The 9,003-nt window shown below is 46.0% G+C and overlaps 1 protein-coding gene across 2 annotated transcripts in view; it reads left to right on the top strand.

Annotated features, from left to right (window-relative positions):
- Positions 1–6,575: 6,575 nt before the first annotated feature.
- LOC111858695 (serine/threonine-protein kinase Nek7) overlaps positions 6,576–9,003 on the top strand; it is a 43,900-nt gene continuing 41,472 nt past the window's right edge. Inside the window, exon 1 of one of the 2 annotated variants that reach the window (XM_072707316.1) lies at positions 6,576–6,706. The gene's annotated coding sequence lies outside the window, so the exon portion shown is untranslated. The other variant, XM_072707310.1, reaches the window with a different exon arrangement.

Genomic DNA, 9,003 nt, shown 5'->3' with positions numbered 1-9,003 from the left:
GCCTGTTTACTGAGAAGAGTGTTTTCATCAAGAAACATGCAGATCAGGAGATACGAATTTGCTGGTGCGGTCCAGCCAGCTTCCTTTGTCAGGAGACCACTGGCGTCCCCGATGCAGATGTTTGGAGACCGCGTGAGGTGGTCACATTTCACTCTCAGCTGACCGAACAGATTCAACATGGAAAACAAAGGTTGTTCCAAGCCATGTGTGACTTGCAGTGCCAATGCTGCATCCGTCTTGCCACAGAGGAACAGCCCTCTGCTGTAAATGTGATGTGAAAATATATATTCTTCTCAAGTAGCTCCGATTCTCTGTTATTGTGTCACTTCCCAAAGGCGTTTTCAATCATTTCAGTAATAAAGATTGCTTCTCCCTACTACTTGAGTAGATCTACTAATTTTTGCAGCCTTAAACTGTACTTTCCTGCAATTCCATCCATCCATCATCCGTCTTTTTATGCAGAATAGCATGTGCAGTATAATTACTCAGAGTTCATTCCGCAAAATATCGCCGGTATATAAGCAGAGTATTAACATTAAATATTAACATTGAAGAGCTGTTAGCAATCACTTCGAATTAAGGGACGTCTTAGATTAAAGATGGTTGTCTCGCTACAACAAAGTAGTTAACATATGTCACTGTCGACAGGATGGGTAAAGGGATCTGTAAATGATGGCAGATGATCTAACGTCTCTCCGCCTTATTCTATTTCATTTTAGCACGTCGCTTTTGACAATTTAATGGCCATTCGCTGTAAAGTTCCCAGTGCATTTTACAGGTGCCCGGTGTCTCTGAGACCGAGATGCGGGGCATTAACGCGTTAATAACTATTTTATAATGGAGCGCTGTGGAGGATCGGGACAGGGTAAGCAACCACACAGCCGCCCGGCAGTCCCGTAAAACCGGTGGGGTAATGTTATTTCAGCCGGGCGCCCAATGCGGACGGGCGCTTTATGCGGATCGGTCCAGCAGGGATTCCACGGCAGCGGCGGTGATCCAAACCCAGCTTATGAACTCAAGGCGTTAATCATGTTTCGGGGGAAAGAATGTCAGCATCGACCGCGGAGAAATCCCTCAGTGAGCAACCGGAAACGATTTCGTTGAAAACTCCCTTAAAACCAGCATGAAGTGAAATCCTGTTTTTATAACTGTTAAAAGTTTGTCTATTTCGTTCTATCTCCATCTTTTATTAATTTATTTCAAGCCAGGACGTTGTTTGACTACAACATTTGTGAAAACTGCCGTACAGTATTCATTTCCAAGGAAGACTGAATAAATATTCAACACTTCAGTTTCTTCAGGCTTACGCTCTGATTCATCCTGTAATGTAAGTCTGCTGTTTTTTAGGGGGGTGGGGGGTTGGTGAGCCTCCCTTGTCTTGCTATTGTCATAGACTTCGCTTAAGAAAATCATGCAACTGAAATCAATCATTCGGGATTTCTTGACGTTCAGGTTTAAGAAGTGAAATAATTTATAACGCGTTTTCCAGACTTGCACTAGAATGCACAAACTCCTGAAGGCAATTAGAAAATTAATTGGTGTTTTCAAAAGAAAATGAAACATTACATAGTCCACTTGCAATGGATGTGATGTGAAGTAAAGCAATACACATAAGGTTTATAAAATGGGTATTATTTATTTTTCATATTTACCCTCAGATATATGGAACAAAACATGGATTTCAAGACGCATGGATGGATCAACCCTTTCATTTCCTTATAACTTTCATTTGGTGCATTGCTGTTTGCATTGCAGATTATCTCTAAATAAGACCTAACATGGAAAGCAATCCCCGTTTGGCAGTGTACACAATCATGAAGAATCCTTTATCATTTCACAAAAGAGGATAATGTCAGAGGCAGAATGAGATCGAATGGGAGACGGAAATGAATGATCGCCTTCTTCAGGGCCTGCGGGGGGGGGGAGTGTAAAGGCAGGTAACTTTTGGAAAATCTTGGGAACAGCTGTAATCTATCAGCTCGTAGCTGAGTGGCCTGGATTAAGGGCTCATTCCCAGGGCACAGTGGCGGGGGGGGGGGGGGGGGGGGATAGGGGTGGACAGGCAAGCTCACACAGCTCTTCCAGAAGGGGACAGAAAAAACAGCATGTGTCACCACCAGGGCGGGGGATAGGCAGAGACCGGTGTCCCTGCAATGATGATAACTCCAGCTATCTGTTCAGTGTGGGAATGTGTGTGTATGAATCTGGATGTGGTGGGTGGGGAATATTGCTCACGGATGCGGGTGGGACTAAAAGCAGCAGAGGCACCGCCCTCCCCACCCCCGCAGCTGCTTGATAAGCAGCGCTTGTGCGCGTGATGTGTGACCCACACAGTCGGAATCACGAAGTGGCCAGGTCTATTCACCCATCATTCCTGAAGCCTCTCCGAAAGCCTGCGGGACGTTCCGGAAGTCAGGAAACCTGTGGACCGTGAAACGACGGACCTTGGAGAGCAGTCCCATTGTGCTCTGGCATCTGCTTTGATAAGTCAGTCTGTTTTTGCTCAGGTAGGGGCTTATTGTGCAGACCCCAGTGACTCATGTGTTTGAATCCGGCATCTCCACCCCCCTCCTCAGGCATACCTGCAGTCGGCACTGACTAACAAGGGCGGCCCGCTTCACGTATTCTCCCACTTTGTGTGGGCCTGTTCCCCTGAGCTGGTGTCTTTGGCCTGCGGACTCCTACCCTCCTATTACTGGGGCCGTTCCACCCTATTAACCAGTACGTCTCCCCTTCCACCATCTCTCAAAGCCAGAAAAGGTTCGCAGGGAGCAGCTCAGCTACAATTTGCTCTCTCTGGTTTCCTTTTGTGTGTTAAGAACCATTTTATAGTTTATCCAATCTCAGACCACCTGTTTTTTGCTGTGATAGACTGTGCTTCATGTACACTTTGCCAGTGTGGGGTTATGATGCAAACAGACTAAGCCAGAACAATGTGAATGTTTAGACAGCTCATGTTTTTTGCATCAAGCACATAAATAAAACATTTTCTGAAATATGAAGATAAAATATACATTTGTCATCTATTCATATTATCCAAAGCTTTGTGTTCTTTCAAATTGGGGGTGGCAGTTACCAGTGCTCGCCAGCAGGTGGAGCAGTGGCTAAATCAAATGAGCATGATACCTACCAATTGGTAGATCTGCAGATGAGGAGGCCCACTCAGGCTCAATGGCAACTGAAATATCCTGTTGGGTTGGTGTTTATTTAGCATTAAACGAAGAACAATTTATAGACCGTACCAGATCCTTGAATGGTGGTTCCTAGTCACAGTTTTCTTAACCAAAAATAGGAAGGAGAAGCGAACAAATGCCTACAAAAGTCATGGTCATTTTCAGTTTCGGTGAAAACTAGGCTGCGTTTCATTCCTGTTCGAGCAAAGGTAGTTGTCTTCCTGGTAAATGATATGGTACATGGCACATCAGAAGATTGTAACTGGCAGAATCTAACTGGTTTTAGGAACCACCATATCCTGACCCCACCTGGCATTAATCTTATCTCCCTGCCTTGTGTGTCAGTGTAAGTCGATACTCTTTGATATGTAACATGCAACAGTGTCTCTAGAGAAGACCAGAGAGTCAAAGAGTGTGTCTGTGTGTCTATATACTGTAATATTTATGCACCCATTTTCCAACCATTACAGGGTCACGGAGGGCTCTGCCCCATAGCGCAGGGGCGCACGCACACAGACAGTCACACGCCATGGCGATTTAGAGATGGGTGTCTACCTACCTGCATGTCTGCTGAATATATTGAGATAGTAGTTTGGAGATTATACTGCTGAAAATACAATTCAGCCTTTCAGCAACACACAGCACACCATGCCGTACAAGATGTAAGCATAATCCTGTTAAGCAGAAACACATGGGAATTTAACTCAACTAATCAAAGCAAAACCCTAATTCCTTTATAAATTTATAAAAATATATTATTACATTAAATATAATGGCCACTTCTCAGCATGCCTACACTGATACAGTTCCTGGCTTCTGGGTGCTTCCGTCACTCTGTCACGATGGCAGCTTGAAGATGCCCTTATGATTGACTCCGTCGATTCAGTTTATGTCCATATAGTGTCTTTCCCAACACCGGTGCATTAACATGCTTTGTAGGTCAGTCCTTTACTGACCAGTGGCCTTATTTACATCACGCTAGGCTAAAATAACACAGCTTCAGTCTGGATTTAAATACCGAGAGTATCTCACATGTGCTGGTAGGCTTTTCCTGAGACGAGGAGCCCCCTACTGCCAATAACCTCCTATAAACAGGCCGCCGTTACCTCGGGGTCCCTGGAGTAAAACTTATAGAACCTACACTCATATTTAATTACTGAATTTCCATTTAAATTATATGGCTGCCGCAGAGGTGCATTCTGGGAGTGCTGTGTTGTATATCACTGATGTACACTCATCGGTGACATTCTTCATACGATTGCTGGGGACCATGACTCTCTGATCAGCCCCCCCTCCCCCCCACAAATACACACACACACATACACACACACCACCACCACCAACTGGTAGGGACACAAACACATTGCTGACAGTACATTTTATTTCTCAGAATCAGAATCACATTTATTCTCTTAGCAGAAGCATGCATGAGGATTTTTGCTTGTTACAAATGTTGTCAGGACAGACAGACATGGTTCTACAGACAGAAATACAGAAAGTGAATACATATAGAGCTAAAGAGACATATATAAGCAGAACGTTATATACATATACAAACAGAAGAACAGAATCTAAAAAATTAGACAGTGGTCACAGGAAGCCTTAGAACGCTTGTTTAATTCTGTAACAATATTTCAAATATATTGGTCTCATTACCAAAGTCCATTGACAAGCAATATTTAACGTATCTGCATATAACTTCTGCATAAACATTTTCTTTTTATTAAGTGTCATGATTTTTTTTGACTCATTCATTCTGTTCTTGGTGTTTTGCTAATAATTGCAATTGTGGTCACTGGCTCCCAACGGGACACTAAACACAAATCTTTGGTGTTTTATGTTATTGCAAAGGTGTTACTAATTAAAAAGCACCCAATGCGACTTCTTGTCAATGATCGTTTTAACTCAGAACGGATGTTTAATAACTATAATTTGGGTTTCAATTTATTACTATTTGAAATTAACGTTTTACTTAACACAACTGGTTGTTTCTAATGCATGTTTTTGTAAACAAATGAAAAACTAATGATTTTTGTTATAAAACCAATAGATTTGCATTATTTTTACTGAATTGAAGAAGGGTCCCAAGACTTGCTGTGAGCGCTGTGTGTATATGATTAGAGGGTTAGAAACAATAAGACACGAGTAAGAATAATGTAATATAATGTTGGGGTGCCAGAGAGAAAAGCCGATGTGCAAAAAGCAGCAGACTGCAGTTATGATGTAAAGTGAGATTACCGACTGGCGACCGCTAGGGCTTTTGGGAAGAAGCTGTTTTGTATCTAGTGGGTCTGCTTTTCATTGGCAAGGTGATAATGATCTTTTGAGCCTGACTGATTAGTCTCACTTGCTACAGTGCTGTATGGGTTGCAGGCTGCAGCCAGTTATCTTGACTGATCTGACAGTACGCTGACGGTTTCCCTGTTCTTGGCAGGAGCAACAGAAAACTGTGCCATTCTGGAGGAGGTGATCATGCACTGAATGATGGCCGGGTAGAACTGGACCAGAATTGCCTGCAGAACCAGAAGGTTCCTTAGCTGGCCTTTCTTGACAGCAGAAGCGTCCTTCAAGATGGCTGCAGTCACAGGACACACTGAGATCAGGGTCTGAAGGCAGGTGCCCTTAGAAGGGGCTTTGGCACATTCATGGAGGGCTTTTATGGATAAACAGGTTGACTTTTATCACAAAAAAAACACACACATAATGGAGGCTGTGGGCTCCTTGCTCCCCCACCCAAACGTCAGCCTTTTCCTCATATGACCTATGGTTATGACACGTATGGATTGTACTTAACTGGAACCATGTGGAATTAGAAGCTGCATCCCTGCACAGGACCGACTCCTGTGTCTATGACCGAGGGATTGGGACGACAGAGAATTAACACACTGCACAGGAATGCAGTTTTTCATATATAAAAGCGTGATCTGTGCACTGTGGAGCCGACGCGTTTTTACGCTGCACTGGTCCCTGTGAAAACACTAATCGCGGGTTAATCACCAGCAGCTCGCGTGTGTGTGGTTATTATAGAAACACACATCCTCTTTTAGCGGATCAATGTGTTACGCTACAGCGGTTGAAAATCACAAGTTATGCTTAAAAGTGGCTCCCGCCTTAATATGTCCATAACCATAAGGTGCTTTAAAAGTGGGGGATATACAAATAAAACACGCCTGGTACTTCCCCTGCGCAGAGAGTATGTGGACGTGTCAGCAGGCGGTGGAAACATACCGTAGTATGCATAGTATTAGCATCGCTGCCTTACTTTTGGTGCTTACATGACCGTGAAAGGCGCTATATCAACGGCACGGGGGACGCCGCAGAGCGTTTTTCAAGCCAATCTCTCTCCCACCCCCCAGGCCCATCCTCCACATATATATATATATATATATACACACACACACACACACACAAACACCCCCCCCCCCCAGCACGGAGGAGAAAAGATCGCGATCCTCCAGGGAAGCCTGCGTGGCACGTCAAGTAAAACATGCTCAGTCGGAAAGGCAGAGCTAGAGACTCCCACTAAGTGATCGGTGAGTCACGGAGTGTGTGTGCGCGCGAGTGTGTGTATGTGTGTGTGTCCGCCTGAATGCGGACTTTCGTACAGTTAAAACAGAAGTTGCACAACGCGGATTAACGTGACCACCATGCTTTACCTCCATAAATGACTTTCATAGCTCCGCACGGCTCCCTAAATCGAGTGTTTTGCCGAAAGAAGGTAGGACCTCGTTACAACTTTGCATTTAATTCGTAATTTTGCAATGCAGACGTTGATCGGTCATCGCTGGTGTAAATCGTTAAACTTTACGTTCCGTGAGCTGGCGAAAGTGCAGAGCCGCGCCGCACGCTTGCCGATTACGGCCACAAAACTCATACCCCAGATATTTTTGTTTTTTTAATGTTTAGGATTTTTTAAACGTCGTTAGGCTGCATTTCATTTCCTTCCTTCACTTTAAGACGATCGGCCTCGTACGAAAGTTGCATTGCTGAAGCTGTTGTTACAGGATATGAGTCTCAGCTTGGTAAGACGTACCGTGTGTGACCAGATGAGCTTCCCACAGCGCTCAGGGCTTCCCGCAGGGTTGTTCGCGGGCTCCTGTCCCTCGGTCAGTGTCCCCTGGGCTCCTGTCCCTCGGTTAGTGTCCCCCTGGGCTCCTGTCCCTCGGTTAGTGTCCCCCGGACTCCTGTCCCTCGGTTAGTGTCTCCCAGGACTCCTGACCCTCGGTTAATTTACCATTGATTTTTTACTGGAGGTCTCACACTGTCCCACTCTCTCCTTTATTGTTCTGGATTTTCTTGCCCCCGGGGCTCCTGTCTTATCCCAGGAATTACTGCCCCTGGATCTACTGTCCTGTTCTGGGATTTGCTGCCCCAGGTACTCTTGTCCCAAAGCTCTCCCATTTCTCATGCCACATTAGGCTGTCCCATGGGCTGTGCAGCAAGAACAGGCAATCCGTAAAACTGGTTCAGTTGCTACAGGATACTGAAACCTGTTAAAAGTTAGGTGGTGCAGAGGGGCTATGGGGTAACTTTGACATAAGTGCGGAGGATTCATTTTAATTATGCATCACTGACATCCTCTCAGCTTGTTTACTCTGATCTTTAAATCGTGGGCCCGGAGCCGGTGACCTGGAATGACATCTGACATTTTTACCCCAGAAGTGATCAGTTGGGCGCCAGGGATGCCCATGTCCGTCTCTGTTGGCCTGGTTAACAATGGTCCAGCGATGCTGCCAATGTGGGCCGATTGTGGGAGGTTGTGGTGAGTGCTTAGAAGGACGAGTGGACTTGACGATACGTTCATTAAGAGTGAAATTGATGTTGATTATCTGTCCCTCTCCCGAATGTGGCAATTACTTGGAAGTGAGCGTTTCTCTGAGGATGGAGAGTTCTAGGAAGCCTTTTGTAAGTGCTTTCATGCTTTTACATTTTTTAAAACTTGCTCTCTTGTCTCCCTCCTTGGGTTACAGGTGTGCGTGTTTAAGGCGTGTAGGGTGCGTGTTTAAGGCGTGTAGGGCTGGTGACTGGGAGCCACTGGGTGAAGCACTGGTCCACTGTCCTTCTCCCAGACATAACGAGGGAGTGATTAATGGAGGGGGGTTTTCTGATTTTTTTTTCATTCCCTGCTCTCTTTCGTTCTCTGTTTCTGGTGGTGGTGGTGGTGGTGGGGGGGGGGGGGTGTCACAGTTCTTGTATACCCACCAAGGCCAGGCAGTGGGTTCCGGAGGGGAGGCAGATGTGGGGGGTTGGGGGGGCGGCTGGGGTGGTCATCCATGCTATGGTTTCTGTGAGGTCGCACCTGCACATCTGCAGGTGGGTCAGATGCCTCTAGGGGCCCCCTCCCCCGCCACCACTGCGCAATCTGTTAGGAGTGACGTAAGTGCCATTCTTTCACAAGCGGTCCCTCGTTCTTCCTCCTGACTGCGTTTTTTAGGACAGGAAATGCCGTCGTCGGGGCACTGAGGGAGGGGCAAAAGCAGAGGCTGACGTACAGTCAGAGAGCTGCATGTGGGGGGTCGTGTGAGGGGTAGGTCGCTGACCTTGATTAATTAAATCAGAACATCTGGCTGCATAACCGTCTGCAGCTCCTGTTAGAAAAACGGTGCAGAGTCCACACCCTCCTATAAAGACAGTTTCAGGAATAATGCTGGGGTGCCCTTTAGTTTACCTTTGTGTGATATTTCTGCTCGGTGTGTGGGTGGGTGGGGTCACGAGGACGGTGTGTTAAGAAGCCGCGCCGTAGTGGCCGCCCAGTGCCTTGAGGCCCGGTTTATGCAGGGCGGAGCTGATTACTGTGTAACTGGGCGATCTGTAAACCTCGCTGGGTAAG

This window comes from Paramormyrops kingsleyae, chromosome 2, assembly GCF_048594095.1.
Source record: "Paramormyrops kingsleyae isolate MSU_618 chromosome 2, PKINGS_0.4, whole genome shotgun sequence".
NCBI classification, from domain to species: Eukaryota; Metazoa; Chordata; class Actinopteri; order Osteoglossiformes; family Mormyridae; genus Paramormyrops; species Paramormyrops kingsleyae.
Note: the sequence above shows the minus strand (reverse complement) of the source record. Positions and strands in the feature narration are given on the sequence as shown.